At 42.7% G+C, this 17,392-nt stretch overlaps 1 protein-coding gene across 2 annotated transcripts in view; it reads left to right on the forward strand.

Moving 5' to 3' along the window:
• The window catches only part of raly (RALY heterogeneous nuclear ribonucleoprotein), a 100,841-nt gene extending 96,790 nt beyond the window's left edge, over positions 1 to 4,051 (forward strand). For both annotated transcript variants that reach the window (XM_068595181.1, XM_068595180.1), the window contains one exon: positions 1,486 to 4,051. The gene's annotated coding sequence lies outside the window, so the exon portion shown is untranslated. The remainder of the gene's footprint in view (positions 1 to 1,485) is intronic.
• Positions 4,052 to 17,392: the final 13,341 nt, after the last annotated feature.

The raw sequence follows: 17,392 nt of genomic DNA on the forward strand, positions 1-17,392 counted from the left end.
ACTATTAGCACTGTGGACACTGTTTGCACTGTGAGCACTGTTAGCACTGTAGACACCATTAGCACTGTGAGCACCATTAGCACTGTGAGCACTGCTAGCGCTGTGGAGAATGTTAGCAGTGTTAGCTGTGAGGACCGTTAGCGCTGTGGACACTGCCAGCGCTCTAGACAATGTTAGTGCAGTGAGAACCACTGTTAGCGCTGTGTGAGCACCGTTAGCACTGTAGACACCGTTAGCACTGTGGAAACTGCTAGCGGTGTCAACAATGTTAGCGGTGTGAGAACCACTGTTAGCGCTGTGTGAGCACCGTTAGCACTGTATACACTATTAGCACTGTGGACACTGTTTGCGCTGTGAGCACTGTAGACACCATTAGCACTGTGAGCATCATTAGCATTAGCTGTGGACAACGTTAGCAGTGTGTGAACCACTGTTAGCGCTCTGAGGACCGCTAGCACTGTGGGCATTGTTAGCTGGGATCCGTTAACGCTAATGTTGAGACCCGTTCAAAGGCAACAGAAATACTCCCAATCTCATACACTGCACCTTTAAAGGAGAAAAAAAAACATTTCTCGAGAAACATTCATTTAGGATTTTTTAACAACTCAAACAACAAAGGTCTCAAAACTAGACTTTGACGTGAGGACAGGGTCCCTGGGTCCAAAGTTATTGTTGTGATACATATTTGCAGACACATTGTTCCAATTAAATCCGCTCAAAGAAGTTGACCCACTGTCAGCCGCAGCTTTGATGGTGCCGATGCCCGTCTACAATAAACAATAAACACGGCCTTGTGCTTGTGTTTTTTTTTATTGTGGTTTTGTGGTTGTCTTTTTACAGTTTTGGCACAACACTAAATAGCTAATAATTAGAAAATTTGTGTCCAAACAAACAGTCTAATGACGTCTTTAATTCACTGAAGCCAATGAGCGCTCCTTTGTATCGCACGCTCGCCGACAAACCGTAACCTTTCACTTCATTGTGTTTTCATAGCTACGCGGAGGCGGTCTGTCAGTTGGTCGTTCCAACACGTTTGTCCAGGTTGAAACGTCGACATTTGTTGCCCCGAACGGCCATGAAATGCGGCGCGGTCATGCACATGGGGCGACGCATCCCCTCGAGCCGACACGAGGTTTGCATTTGCGCGCGTGAGTGAGACGTCTCCGCGACCCCGGCCCGTTGGATGGATTGCCGTGAAATCTGGCGCGCGCGTCCGCGTCATACTGTCATGATGAATTGCAATGATATTGGTTGTGAAAAATGTCTATTCTTGGTAGTTTCCGACCAAACACCTGCAGAACCGACGGCCATTCAGGCGGCAAACTGTACGCTAGTTAGCCAGTTAGCTAGTTAGCTGGTGTTCTGACGTCTCAGGGAGCCGGGGCTTCACGCATCTGTTTCCCTAATATTGATTTGTGATTGTTGGCTGCTGCGGATGTTTGTGTCTCTACTTCTGTTGTTAATAATCTGTCCTTTGTGTTTCAGGTTGTGTGGACTGAGGAGGAAGAGACAAGACACAGAGAGAGAGAGAGAAAGAGAGAAAGTGCAATGGACAGAGAAGTGGATAACAGCACAGGAGGCCATCAAACAGCAAGGAGCCGCACACACACAGACACACAACTGTAAAAACACACAGTAGTGAGACAGACTTGACACTTTGTCAGAGCCACGGGAAAATACTAAAACAGCAGGGTACTGCCAGAGCGCACCATAAACTGATGAGTTACACGCAGTAACACACACACACACACACACACAGAGGAGAAAACACAGTGACGGAGACATACTCAATGCTTTGTCGGAGCCACGGGGAGATAGTAAAACAGCAGGCCGCTGTCCAAACACCTTAAAGCGACACATTTACACACACACACACACATTGTGCAGTCACAGGCGGAGCGACGCGGCGCTGGTGGTCGACCGGAGAACTCGTCGGTGTGAATTTTTTTTAAATAAAAATTTTTAAAATCCCCCAATTTTAAAAAAGGTGACGGGCTTCACGGCGCTTCATGCAAAATTGAGTCTGTATCGCATTGATTCATATGATTAAATCTCTGATGGGAAACACTTTTTTGGGGGGGGTAACGTTGGACAGAGGTTACGGCGAAGTAACCAGACGCGTCGTTTGAACTTTTTCAATTACGTGCAGAACTTTGGAATTTGCCTCCCGGCCGTCGCGTGATCCACTGCAGACGATCCCCTCCTTGTTTTCAGTCACAGATTACTCGACCGCAGTTGTTACTGACTCTCCCGCTGCGATCACAGTGTGACGTATGGAGAGGAACACCTGAGAGGACATCGGTGATAATCAAAGCGTCCTGGTACAAAGACATTTCTGAGGATTATGGCGTTTTCTAAGACCTTCCCCTGACAGTTGAGATGAAGATAAAGGTTCACTGAACCCTAAAGATAGCGCCGAAGATGAAAACATCTCAAGAGTGAAGGGAGGAGGACTTCTACGAGGCTTAAGAGTGTCATAAGCAGAGGAGGAAATGAAGGCGATGAACGCTGAATTCAATTAATTGAATATAAGCCAAATTCACAAATCCAAAATGAGGGGTTTACAGTCTTTACAGCCTACAGCTTCCTCTGACCTTTGCATTAGAAAAACGTTAAGTTAGTAAAACAGTACAGATCATATCATGGGGGTTAAGTTTGTAGCTCCCTCGCAACGCTTTAACGCCAAATATGAGGTTGTGTTTGCTGGTTTATAAGAGTTATATGGCGTCGAATGGCGCCACTCGCTGTTTAAAAAAACGGCCAAAAAACAAAACCGAAGCTGAGGCATTTTCACCTCGTTGACTTCCAATAGATTGAAGCTCTAAAACTCACCAGCACGGGAAATAAACGCAGGCAAATATAAACGCCGACTGGCCGCAATTCAAGGACGTTTATTGTCATCGTAAAAAGATACGACGCAATTTAGTCGCCGACCAGTTCAGTTGGGTTCAGCGGCAACGAGGTAAAAACTGCATCAACGATTAAAAAAAGAAGATATTCAACAGAAATGTGAAACATGGAATAGTTTTCATGTCTGGGTTGAGACATAAATGATATTTCTGTTATCACGAAGAGCGTATTTGTCTTTTTTAAGTGGGTCAACCTCTTGAAAAGACGACGTCTCCTCCACTTGGTCACGATGGACTCGGATAAAAACACTTTTGATGGATTTTTTAAAAGCTGGTTATTATTATTATTAAGACGTCAACGTGAACTATTATAAGTTTGAGAACTCAACATGGAGTCAGAGGTCAGACAAAAAGAGGAAAACTGTGGTGAAATAAATATTCTTTTAATCAAAAACACATGTTCACTGTCTTAAAGTTGTATTACCGGTTATAAAATGTTTTTTGTTTTTTTAAAACGGTTCCTCACGCATTTTGGTTCATTATGAGTTATGAATACAACATATGTGGTTTTATTGCACATTCATCTTCCTAATGTGACCATAAACTAGTTAAAATCAATCATAAAAAACATATCAAACTTGCAAAAATGAAGCTTTTATACAATTATGACAAAACCTCTATTGTTTTACATGATGACTTCACTTACTGCTGCCAAAAGAAACTAAACGCCAATGTCTGTAATTATGTATTTCTCCTCAGTACTTATGTCAATGCAACTATTATAATTATTGCTTTTCTAGCTATAAAAGGTTATGAAATTAAATCTGTCATCACAAACATTGGACATTATTTTAGCCCATCGACATTACTCCCATTGTTATACTCTGCACATTTGTAAACATATTGTACTTTTCAAGCGTTCATTCAGGTTATTTATGAGGTTCATGATCTTTAAAGGTACACTTACTCACTTTTTCCTTTGCCATCCCGCTTAAAGTCCCTTAAAATATTGTTTTTAATATAACTGTAAAGACTTATTATTAAATATGCAACAATTAAAAGGGTAAAGTCGAGAAAAATCAACGTACGCTATTTATAATTACGAGATAAAAGCTCAAAAACTCTTCATCAAGGCAGTTGTGTGGCCTGGAAATTTAGGCAAACAATCCCACAGCTGCCATAATATATATATATATATATATATATATATATATATATATATATATATATATATATATATATATATATACATATATATGAGTGGAAAAGTGTAAATACCTTTAAACCAAACCAGTAAGAACGGCACAGATGGGCTTAGTTGCCAGGATATAAACAAAATGGTGTCCTTGCACGGTAAACCACGGATCCAATGAAGACATGAGTGTGTACACACTCTCGTTCTCTAATATCAAGAGACCGTTATTGAACGTTTCAATATAACAAGCAGGAAAGTCCACCGTTGGTGGGTGTTGGATGGGTCAAAGGAACACAGGACTTTCACCCAGGACACCCGGGGCCATGTTTGCATGTTAACTGTCAGGCGGTGTGACCTCTCGCGGCTGAGGTAACTGTGACTGAGCAGAAGGAGGAAGTCGGCTAACGTCGTGTGTAGAAACACGACGTCTGTGCGGAGAAAACGGCGGTCAAACCGATACAGAAACTTTGTCCAAAGAGCGCCGTTGTCGTCCAAATTGTCCACGTTGAGTTCTTTGTACTTAACTTACGTGTCACGGAAACCAACTTACCGTAAAATTCGGGTTACAAGCCGCTCCAAACTTCGGTGGGCGTCCCCACCGTAGCAAGCTAGCACTCGCTTAGCTCCCCGCTAGCTTTGGTGATTGCCGGGGAGCAAGCGGAGAGCTAAGCTAGCAGGGCGCTACATAACATTTTGCTGAAGACTTACAATAAGTGCGTTCAAACCGCGAGCACAAACTCAGAACAACAAGAATCAAGCCGATTGGCGGAGTGCTAGCGTAGAACTAGCGGCAGCGCTAGCTGGCTACAGCGGAGAGCTAGCGGGGACACCCACCAAAAAGGTAGTCGCGGCTTGTAACCCGACTTTTATGGTACTGATTTCACCCAAAACCGTGACCTTTGCCTCAACTTAACCAGGTGTTTTTTTTTCACGGCATCGACCGCGTGTGCAAAACTACGACTACGCTACCTTTAGGCGAGAGGACGAGTTCTCGGCGCTCCCGTGGCTCATGTAGAGACGACGTGTCTGCTCGTCTGGGCTGGAGGACTTGCTGGAAGGGAAAGAAGGCTCATCGACCTAAGTTTGACCTTTTGGCGGTCCGTGTGCTCGCTTCTCGCCAAATGGAACTGACTTGTACGCGGCGATGTTCTCCAAAAGCACCTTTTGCCTCTACATTGTACCACCGTGTATATACTTGTTATAACCCCATGAATAATCACCCATCAATGCATTTTTTTTTTCTTGCAAAGGTGAGCTACATCCCACAATGCAACACAAAGGTGCACGGCGGTGCGTTCAAGGGACCGACCGCCACATGGCGGGCCGATCCAAAATAAGACGTTTAGTTTAATTTGCTTAAAAGAACAAAAACAGTTTCTTGTTTACCTTCAGAGAACGATGAAGACTCTCTCTCTCTCTTCTTACTTCTCTTCCTCCGATCTTCCTCTTCCCCCCCTCCCCCCCCCCCTCTTTTTTGCCTGTCTGATTTCTACTTGCTGATGTTAAATAGGCTTCGCTGTTATTTTTAATGACTTGTGTATACTGTGTGATGAAAGTGATTATGCTGACTTCTCTGTCTGCACTGAGCGGGTGCCAGAGGCCTTTACGACACATGTAAATAATCCAAATAAAAAAAAAGGCTGGAACTTTCGTGATTACAGACCATGAACTGTAAATATCTGGTGACGTTTTTCTCAATTTCTTTCATGAATCAAAACCTCTCTTTTTCTTTTGAGCTCTTGAAAATGTCTTCTCCTCATCTCGTCTCACCTCTTATTTATCCTCATAGGAACAGGAATGCACTTTTGCTCGACACACACACACACACACACACAGACATGCGATTATCAAAACCAAATGTTTCAAATGTTTTGCCTTTTTTCAGCAACAAAAAAAGGAAAACCCGACACGCTCCAATTCAATCGTTTCTCTGCTTTCGTCAACACTTCTGTCAGACGCTGACCTTCATGAAGAGCAGTTTAAACCAACACATTTTTACTAGAACACCAAATACGAATCAGAGGACCCGAAGCTTTAAACCGTTAAAAGTGGTCAGCGGTATTCAATTAATATCCAGCGAGATCCAGTTAGAGAGAAGTTCCTCATGCAAAGAGGTCTGGAACATCAAAAGGACGATTTATGTATTTTAAAGTAGCCTGGCAGTCGTATCAACATCTGGATGTATTAAACAACTGAATATCAAATAAATAAAGTTCAAATGAATATCTTAATATTTGTTGTCAGGTTTCATATTGAACCAGATTGAATTATAGTAGATACTCTAGTAAAAAAATAAATGGGTTTCTTATTTTTAGAGTGAAATTTTTGTTGGGAAAGATTTTAGCCTGAATTTTCCTGCAGCTATAAATTCAGTTGAGTCATGTGTAAAAGGGGTCGATCAGTAAAAGGCACGATATCCATACTTGATTGGCCGAGTAGCATCATGTGATGCGATTCCCAACGCACGTCAGCGGTCGGCGTGATTTTTTGACTCGCTGAACGAGTGGCGTGAAGGCTGGAGGAAGCTGCAAATGTTATCAATTCTCAATTATCGCTCCAGTTACAAGTCCAGGTGCGGACTCAACGACGTCTATTTTGATTCTCGACGTGTGCTTTTTAATGTCCTTTGTGCCGCTGTAGTTTTGCATTCACCAGGAAGACTGGGAGAGCCGTAAGACGCCCAGGTCTGAACTACGCCGTCCGGGAGAGATTTAAAGTACAGTACATGTGTGCGGAAGTGATAAGACCCTCCGAATGCAAGAAAAAAAATAATGCAGCTAGCGCGTGATCTAATAATTAACGCCGTTTAAAGGATTGGCGTGAAAGGATTGGCGTTAAAGGGATTAGCGTTAAAGGATGAGCGTTAAAGAATTGGCGTTTAAGGATTAGCGTGAAAGGATTGGCGTGAAAGAATTGGCGTGAAAGAATTGGCGTGAAAGAATTGGCGTTTAAGAATTGGCGTTTAAGAATTGGCGTTTAAGGATTGGCGTGAAAGAATTGGCGTTTAAGGATTGGCGTTTAAGGATTGGCGTGAAAGAATTGGCGTGAAAGGATTGGCATGAAAGGATTGCCGTTTAAGGATTGGCGTTTGAGGACTGGCGTTTAAGGACTGGCGTTTAAGGATTGGCGTTAAAGAATTGGCGAGAAAGAATTGGCGAGAAAGAATTGGCGTGAAAGGATTGGCGAGAAAGAATTAGCGTGAAAGGATTGGCGTGAAAGGATTGGCGGCGTTAAAGAATTGGCGGCGTTAAAGGATTGGTGTGTAAGGATTGGCTTGTAAAGGTTGTCTTGTAAGGATTGGCGTGAAAGGATTGGCGTGTAAGGATTGGCGGCGTTAAAGGATTGGCGTGAAAGGATTGGCGTGAAAGGATTGGCGTGTAAGAATTGGCGTGAAAGGATTGCCCTTGACTTGCCCAGCACTAGTTATAGCCACATGTGTGTCTACCATTGGCAGCTTGTATGCTCACTTTCGATACGGCTGCCAGCGATATCGTATCTTAAAGGCCTCTCAAGGTCCCAGGTTGGATTTCAGCCCATTGCGTGTCGATGTCAGCAAAGCGCCTGATTGCACGAGCGCTTGTCGAGAAAACTCTGACAGACCGGCTGTGATTCCTTTGACAAAACAAAAGAAAACGGCGTCAAACAATGAATGAAACGTCGAGGTGAGCATGTGTTATCAGTGATTACGTTTGCGTTCAGCCGTTTCATAAGTTAGAGTCCGTGAAAGGAGGCGGTCGAGGCGACGCAGGGGTCAGAAAGCACCTGGCCTTCCCCCCCAGGAGGCGACCGTGTGCGTCCCACAAGAACCGAGAACTTTTATATCCTCTAAATAAAACCAACTGCCTTCGATGCCCAAAGCTAACCAAGTGCTTATGTTGCGTTTGTTTTGATGGTGGAGTAAGTTCAAGACAGACAATGATGTTTTTCATTCAACCTAACTTTAAATATGTGTTTTGTTTTGTTTTAAATTTACGACGTTCACCACATGTTTAAAACCGTTACCAATCGTTTTGGGAAAATGTTTCAAAAACCGTGACCGACAGCGGGGCGGGTGTTTGTGGGGATTGGGTGGAAAAAAAATAAATAAACTGCAGCGTGTGGGTTCACGGCGATGAAGGAACCCCAGTCGCACATTGCAAACAGCGTGGCTCTGCGATGTGTTTTTTAATAGGTTCTGGAAAACAATGGAGATGTGTCAGGATACAAGGGGTGGCGGGTCAGTTGACGGATTTATTGACCGAAAATAGGAAAAAACACATAAATCTTTTTAGACGAGAACAAACCGTTTCCCGAGCACCTAAAGGTCTTGATAGGAGCAAAAATATAGCAGAAATCTCCCAATTAATTTGGGTGAAATAGGGGATGTAACGCAACAAGAACCAGAGACTCAGTCCGGTGAACTTGGCTCTGACTTACATCCTGATGAAGTGAGGTATAAAGTCGGCCATATTTATGTAAACTATATCAGACGGCACTGAAGACCGAGGTACAAAATCCACGGCCCGCCACTGTCTTCTACACGCGAGTACGTCACGTCACAACTACTTTAAAAAGACGACACGCGACTTAAAAAAGAAGTGCGGTGTTGAAATGTTCGAAGCACCGCTCGTGTTCCAGCTCGTTCTCGTCTTCCAGAGCAAACGGGCGATGAGTGAAACAGGAAGGCCGACAACGCAAACAGCGGACCCTCCCGATCGCCAAAACCGACCGAGCCGAACGGAGACGGAGATCAGTTGTGACGTCCGGTTATCTGCATCCGAGGACACGCGTTGCTTTCAGCAACAGCAGCGGAGGGGATCCGATTAGCTCCTGCTGAAAACACTGCTGGATACCATCAAGTCGGAAACGCTTCTCGTCATTTTCAAAATCTCAGCGCCGCACGAGAGTGAAAACTGGAGCCGCCGTGAGGCTTCCTCTCTCTCAGAACTCCCTTCAACCGAAAGCTTTTTAAGCCCACGAGCTTTCAACAATCAACTTGAACCGTCGACCTCCGCACCTGTAAACACTTAAGCTTTTGAACTTCTTAATGTTTTGCCTCAAATGTTGTTTTTTCCCTGAGCTTTCCAGACATTCCTCCGTACGCGATACCTGAAGACAAGGCTTTTTGGCCATAACCTTTACACCCTGAACTACTTTACCTGTTACACCCCAGTGGGTGAGAGCGAAGGGCTTTCCAAAGCTCATTTGCAGCCGTTTGTTGATACGTTGGCTTTCAGAAAGCACTTCAAACAGGAGGCGGGATCTGAACCTATAACCTCGACACCTGTACGCACTTAATATCTTTCAATGTAGTTTCAAAACTTAGGAAACACGCAGATTTCATAACCTTTTTGGGTCCGAGGGATTCACGGTTACGAAACTCGTCTTCTTTAGGTTCATTCGTTTTTCACCTCTGACTCATTAACCCAAAATGTCCTGAACCAAAAGTTGTGTATCTGCATGTAAGGGACGCAACGCTCTCTGGTCTCGTGGTGGCTTTAAGGAAATTCATTTTAAGTGCAAAAATTTGTTCCCTATCTCTGTTTTTGAATGTTTTCACACATTTTCATACCGTCTTTAATCGAAGTTCAGCAGGAGAAAGTTTGTTCAGCGCGTTTTATTGACTCTGGCAGGATGTTTTTGGAAAGCCAACTGGCCACACACTGGCTTCAACATGTTTGGGATTTACAACTCGAAATCCCGCAGTGTGAAAGGAACAGCGGTGGGATTATTGGGGCGGAAACCCGCGACCGTCGGCGTTGAGCGAGCCCAAGCGTCACCGAACCAGATGTCGAGTATAAAAATACATAATCCACGCCGACTCCGACCATGTTGGACGCATCAACCTGTCGTCTCCGGGCGGTCGAACTCGTGTGCGTGTGCTGTGTTTCGTTGGGGAATCCGCATGGTTTCTCCGCCTCCGTGTTGGTTTTGTTATCTGAAGTCAAGTCACGCAAGTTGTCCGCGAGATCCCACGCCGCTGAAATCGCCCCGCTGACACCGGTGAGTACTGCGCCGCCGCAAACGCGTACGGTCCGGCATCTTGAAAAAAGGGGTTCAATCTGTTATGTCTGTGGTTTAACCAGGTTCATAAAAAAATCTGTTGTGATTTTTGAAAATCCTCTCGTGATGGCTTTTCGCCGTGAAGAACCGACCGCGAGCAAAGATTTGTAGGAACTCGTACGCTACGCGGGATTAGCCTCTAGCTGTTTTGACTAAGTGGACGTTTTGATGCTCACTGAACGTGGATTAAAAACAGGCATTTTGGGTCAATTTCATTACCTTTGTGATTTGTTAGAACATGCAACATATGAAGACGATCTCCGAGCAAGTCCAGACTAGATTTTTATCCGGGTAATCAAATTGTTTAGGGTTCGCGTCGTTGATGCTCCCGGTTGCCGTACGTGAAGTCACAGCGATGCAACCTCGAATACCCCTCGCTTATCACGAGGCGCGCAGAGTGTGTGAGGTAAGAGCCTTCTCCGCCGACATATTAGCTTTCAGAAAGCACTTCAAATCGGAAGCAGGATCTGAGCTCGTAACCTCAACACCTGCATCCACTCAACCGCTGATCCTCTGATTGTTTGTTCTTCTGACCCGGCTCTCAGCGAGATTGCTTTTTTTTTTTTTTTTAAATCTTTCTTTTGTATGTTATCTTTCAAAGTGCACTTGAAACTGAGAAACACATGGATTTCATGACTCGAAACACATGTCGTTTATTAATACCCCAGGGATTAATGGTTTGAATGCAGTCTCCCCGCACTGCCGTCTATTTCCTTTTTATGTCTTGGCGCTAGTTTTTTCGAGTTAAAACAAAAACTGAGCTTCAAAGTTGTGATGCGCGGAGATATGCTATGCGGAGATATGCTATGCTAATCCACCAGTTTATTAAGTCTGTAAAAAAACTGACAGAACTCTGCATACTTCTAGGTGTAAGTGATCGTTCTGATTATTTCCGGTGTCAAAACCAGACCCACGGTTGGATAAACACCACACAAGAGCTTCAGCCTCATAAAAGTTAATCGTATTCTTTATTTTTTTTGCAAAGTATGCTGGATGCAAATCAAACACACCTTAAAGGTTGGGAGGAAGCGACGAAAAGAGGAAGATAATCAATGTTGTGCAGTCTTGCAGCCAAATCCTCAGGTTTCCGCAGCGCCTGAACACTTCTCCTCAGGGATTTCCGGTCAGATCGATCTGTTCGCTCATTTAAAACTAACAATTTACAGCAAGTTCATTTGAGGTGTGCTGCAGCGTGGCGCTCCTTACGACAGATCATCAAGATACTGACTCACAAAGCAGAACGTAATGTCTCCCAATGAGTTATTTTTCCCGCCACTTCATAGGCAAGACGTGAGCAATCCACGTTGACCACAAAACACTTAAATCACGTTTATCATCTGATGCAATTTTCATTTAAATACTTTTCACATACAGTTTTTACTCCGTCTGTATATTTAATATTGCTATTGTATTCTCTATTAGTTGATTTTTATATTTTATGTTATGTTGTAATCCCGCAATTTCCACCACTGTGGGACCAATAAAGGATAATCTTATTTTATCTTATATCTACACACGATACGCTTCACCAAATGCATCAAAATAGACTTAAAAATGGCGGTGGGTCTCTCACGAGAATGACATCTTTAATGGGGGTAAGATGACGTCCAGTGCCCCCGAACTGTGGTGATACATATTTCTTAAAAGAGGAAGTTCATCCGGACCGTGAGACCCTCGAGGGACCGACTGCACAAACGTTGAGAAGATTTCTATGTGGATTAAAAGAGCTCCCCCCACCTGCTTCATAACGCTATAATCCCTGGTTGTCACACCAGATTGTGTCCCAATTCCACACTCTCAAATCACAAACAGGTTTTTTTTGTGTGTTCACACTGGAAAAATACAATCAGCCAGCTCTTTTTTTTTTAATCCATGCCAAGTAAAATGTGTGGTCTCCTAAGTGAGATTGGTCCCAGCTGCCAAGGCGCTCGTCTCCAGGATCCTGATTGGAGCTGCATCTGGTCCGCTTCTCCCGATCGGGGATTAAATTCATCGATATAATTGATTTCACGTGAGTATGACACAATACATGTGTAAAAAGTCCACACTTTATTTATTTTTTTACGTGAAAATAGAGATAACAACGATGTAAAATATCAGACTTCTTCCAACAAACAAGGAAGTTAATTATTAGGAACATTTTTGAATGTATAAAAAGCAACACAACCACCTGACATAAGCATGCACATCCACCCTTAAGTCATACTTTGTGGAAGAAACCTTTTTATTTGTTCTTAGACATCAAAATTTCATTAGCAAAAGTTTAAGTTCATGCAAATTGCGAGGAGGTCGGGGGTCTGACTCATTTTTTGAAGCCATGTCTCGGATGAACGCATCGGGTTGTCGTCGTACCGTGTGAAGTTCCTCTTTATCGTCCACGTTCTGCAGGTTTTCTGACGAACACACAATGATATTAGTCGCTATTCTTTTTGTCACGTCCGTCTTTGCTGGAGCCCCCCGAGCCAGCAGGTGCATGTGGGTCATTTTCTGTACGGCAGTCTTATCTAAACTGCAGCTACGGAGCCGTCTTTCACTCCAAAGCATGATAGTGGAAGTCGTTGCCAGTTGCATTGATTGTGTAACGCGCTACAATCCCGGCTAACGCAAAAAAAAATCTACTCGTTCGGTGAGCATCTGAAGTGTATTCTTTGTCTTGAGTGCATGATCGTGCTAATACATTTACCCCAAACATATTCAGTAATTATTGTAGCTGTGAAACCAAGACTTCCTGGTTCTCCTCGGGGGCAGATTCACCTCCATCTTCAAGTGTCGCATGTTTTACAAAGTTTAGCAAGTATTCAGGGAATAAGGATACGTCCTACGAAGACAAAAACCTTCCTGATTCAACTTCATCCGATCAAGTTATCCATCAAGTTATCCTTCCCCACCATCAAACCCTCCGTCTGCAACAGGAGCTGAAGGACAGTAATTCAATTGCGATGCCTTTTTAATGTTGTAAAGAATGTGTTGTAGTCGTAACTCCTCATATTCAGGAACTTTTAATATAACTCTGTTGAGACAAAGACACATTAGTATTTTATTATCTAGAAATGTGTCTCCAAAAACTTTCAAAATAAAGTCTACATGTGTGTATTCAGAATGTTCTGAGCTGCAGCCAAGAGGCTGCGATTTTATTGAAATTTTTTTATTATCGTAATTTTTTATTTTATTTGGTCCTAATTTTTTATTATTTTTTTGGTCCTAATTTTTTTTGGTCCTATTTTTTTTTTTTTTTTTGGTCCTAAGTTTAATTTATTTATTTGGTCCTAATTTTTTTATATTATTATTTTATTATTTATTTGGTCCTAATTTTTTTTTTTTTTGTTAATTATTATTTAATAGAAATGGCTTAAGTGTGCAGAATATAAGAGGAAAATATTAGCACACCCGCAGATTTTTAATACATTTACAACATTGAGATGATTTTAAAGTTATTTCGTCCTCTTCCTGCAAGACTCTTCAGAAATGCAGCAGCTTCACTCTTGACTGCAGCTCAAAACATCCCGAATACACAGAAAATATTCATCACAACCACAAGTTCATGTGATTGTGGAAGATACAACAAAGTACCACATGCGTGCCACGGCTTCGAATTTTTACAAACAGATATTTCTCTTGATAGATGGAGTGTTTGTAAGCGCAGCACCCACTGAGGTTTACGAGGCCGTGGATCAGAAACAGTTTTACTTTGGGCGAAGTTACATTAAAACCCCAGATGGGACGGAGAGCTTTGCCCCTCAGGAAACCTCTTTTGACTTTGGAGTTGTTGAGGTTCATATTATTCAGGTTAAACGTCACGGGGGTGCCGGCGCTCTGCTCCAGTGAGAACACGACTTTCACGGCACCTTCTGACTTCTCGACATGGATTCTGAACTTCCTTTTTTTTTGGCGTCGTCCTGTCACAGGGTCGAAAAAACAAAACAAAAAAACAGGCTGCTTTTATTACTGCTGTGGAGGAGCAGATGTTAAGATTTCAAGAGAGCGACGGTGGTTTAACTTGACTCCATCGGTGGTAATGAACAGGTTGGACCTCTTTAAAACGCTTCCTCTGGAGCGCAGGACAAAACTATGGAAGCCCATTTCCGCACCAAAAAAAAATTAGGACCAAAAAAAAATAAAAATAAAAATTAGGACCCAAAAAAATAAATACAAAATTAGGACCAAAAAAAAAAGATTAGGACCAAAAAAAATAAATAAAAAATTAGGACAATAAAAAGAGGAAAAGAAATTGCAGCCTCTTGGCTGCAGCTCAGAACATCCTGAATACACGGAAAATATTCATCACAACCAAAAGTTCATGTATGGAAGTACATTTACACACACACACACACACAAAAAGAAATTAGGACCAAAAAAATAAAATAAAAAAATTGTCGACTTTTTTTTTTTCGTTGCCTTTTTTTGTTGCGTTAAAAAAAAGGCAACAAAAAAAACGTTTCCCGTTTCATTCCAGAGGAAAAATGAGAACTTTACGTCTGATTACAATTTGCAAAATTACAGTTACAGCCTAAATATAATTTTAGCTAATATATGTACACTATATGTACACACAAAGTACATTTTTGCTGTTTTCAACCGAAAAAAAAAAAAAAGTTGATTAATTTTTAATTATTTTTTTTTGTTGGCTTCTTTTTTTGTTTTGTTGCTAATTTCTTTTAATTTTTTTTTTTGTCCTAATTTTTTTTTTTTTTGGTCCTCTTTTTTTTTGTGGTCCTAATACTTTGTTTTAATTTTTTTTTTGGTCCTAATTTATTTATTTTTTTTGGCGGAAATGGACTTCCATACAAAACAGATTAGACCGGTGAAACTCTTAGAGTGCATTGTACTGGATAAAAGATCACAGCTGGTGGTGTATCGTAGAGAAAAGGTTCCTTAGAGCAAAAGAACTAAGGCGATAAGTGTCACGTAACATTTCATGGCCAAACACGAGATTTGGTTGTCTCTGAGTTCACGATAATCTCGATTTCTGCAACCCAAGGTGGCGTCTGAAGTCCGGTCTGAGTCTTGAATACTGCAAATATGCATTTACCCCATAAATGTGCAACCAAGCAGGTGTGGTTATTATTGCAGCTGTGCTACCAAGCCGGTTATTCGCATGGTCAGAAAATTAAATACATAAAAGATAAAGTGACAAATTGTTTTATTGCATAGATTTATACCTTGATATTACGTAGCGAGCATTTCACTAAAGTTGCATCACCCGCAGACATCTTTGCCCCATGAATACAGTAATTATTGCAAGTGTATTATTAGTATGTGTTATTTTACCACGCGGTTGTGCTTATCCTCATGGTCAGAATGACCTCATCTTGTTGAGCAGGTTGCAGCAAATAATCAGAAAAAAGAGACGATTATCCAATAAGTACAATGAAACAAGGACATCGTTAGCACGCCATCGCTAGCACGCCATCCTGCTGCTGTCTCTTTTTAATAGGACTGTCTCTCTACCTTCAGTTCATTCATATTAATGTTGCGCACCCCTCCGCCTTGCACCCCTCCTCCTCGCCCAGACTTCATCACATACATCATCACCACCACCAGGTCTGGACTTGATGTCGAGTCCAAGCGCTAAAAACTCTGAGACTTTATCATCACATCTGTTCACGATAAACAATGGTCCTTTCTTCAGTCGGCTGGTCTCTCCTGATTGGAGTCAAGTTGTCCAAAGCTGTCACACCTCTCACCTCCCGGGCGAACGCATCGTCAACCTTTAATCAGACGGTCCAACAAAAAAAAAAAAGGCCTCTCCATTTCAAAGTCCCCGTATGTTTTCATCTTGAAGTTATTTCTCTTAGAAAAAGAGGAATTACAATATGAAATATACTTTCTGCAAAGCATGAATCTCAATTTGTGCATGCCTGTCAAATGAAGTTGTCGAGTTGTCCTTGTGGTGCGTAAGAGGCTCATTGTTGATCCCCAAGGGCCTAAAAACACCCACCAGTGCAGAGTTAGTGGCTATTTGGCCCCAAAACGAGGCAACAGGACAGTGCGCCCATCCCCCAAAAAGTTTTTTTTTGAATCCCAAATTCTCAATTGATCTTAAGGTTATTTCCTCTTTATTATTAAGAGTTTAAAAAATACCCAAAAATTACCATGAAATGGCAGTTCCAGATGTGTTTATTGTGATCTGCTCTGTGGCATCCTCCACCCGTCGCTTTGCAAATTAGTTTTCCAGCTGTCTGTAATAATCCCACTTCCTCTTCTTTCTGCCCCACTTCTTTCCAAACCAGATGCCTTTAAAGTGAAACTACTCGAGAAGGAACTGAAGCAATGTGTCAATATTGCCCTAAAGCAATGAAGTCAATCTGAGTCAAGCAAGTATGGGGGCAAACCCTCCTTGGTCGGTGTTTATTTTACAATTTAGCCACTAGAAAGTAAGAACTCGCACCCACATAATGAACACATTGGAGTGCATTGTGCCCACTGTGATGGTGAATGAAGTCAAGACGGTGTTCTTTTCAAATTGCACTGCATTACTTGAAATCAGACAATACATTTGAGAACAATGTTTTCACGTCTGTGATACTCAACGGGTGTCCCAAAGCTGATTTGTGCTACCATGCTGTCAGTGGCAATGAGCTGGTTGGTGTGTGTGGATGCATGTGGATGTGTGGAGGTGTGTGTGTGGGGTTAGAAACTAACAAAAACACCAAACACGATGGACATAATTACAATAGAGGCTCTGCAGCGATCTGTCCAATTCACAACTGACTGCAACGCTTCAAATACACACAATTATCAACCCATCTCTGTCCAGACAGCGGTCCTGTTGCTCGACCACGTTGTCTTCACCAACGTCATGACTATCCCCACGTCCTCTGGCCAGGTCGAACACGCCAACCGCACCGTTGTCAACATACTCCAACGAGTATGTGATCAGCAGTGGCAGCTGTCTGGATGTGGAAGTCTCCTTCGTTGCCGATGGCCGACGAGAGTTCTGTACCTTTTGAAAGTCTGATTGGAAAGTAAGACGGACGTCTTGTGTCCGGGTTTGCGACCAAGACATGCCGACATACGCGGCGGCCATCTTGCATGCACCAACCCCTAAATTGTTAATCCCCTTTTTCTTCACAACTTGTCAGAGGACATATTGTGCGACTGGTGGAGGATTCACTGCAGGATCTCGTGAGGGAAGTCGGCTCTCGGTCGACAGCCTGAGGTGGATGGATTCCAGGCCTGTTGAGCAGATACTTACCTCTGATGACGCACCTTTCATAGCACACCTGGTCGTGGCACTGCCCAGAACCCAGAGACAGGACGTATAACTATAAAGAACGATCCCTTCCCACTATGAGAACGGTCATGA

The sequence above is a fragment of the Clinocottus analis genome, unplaced genomic scaffold (genome assembly GCF_023055335.1).
Source record: "Clinocottus analis isolate CAN_PGR_092001 unplaced genomic scaffold, fCliAna1.0.p SCAF_3, whole genome shotgun sequence".
NCBI lineage: Eukaryota > Metazoa > Chordata > Actinopteri > Perciformes > Cottidae > Clinocottus > Clinocottus analis.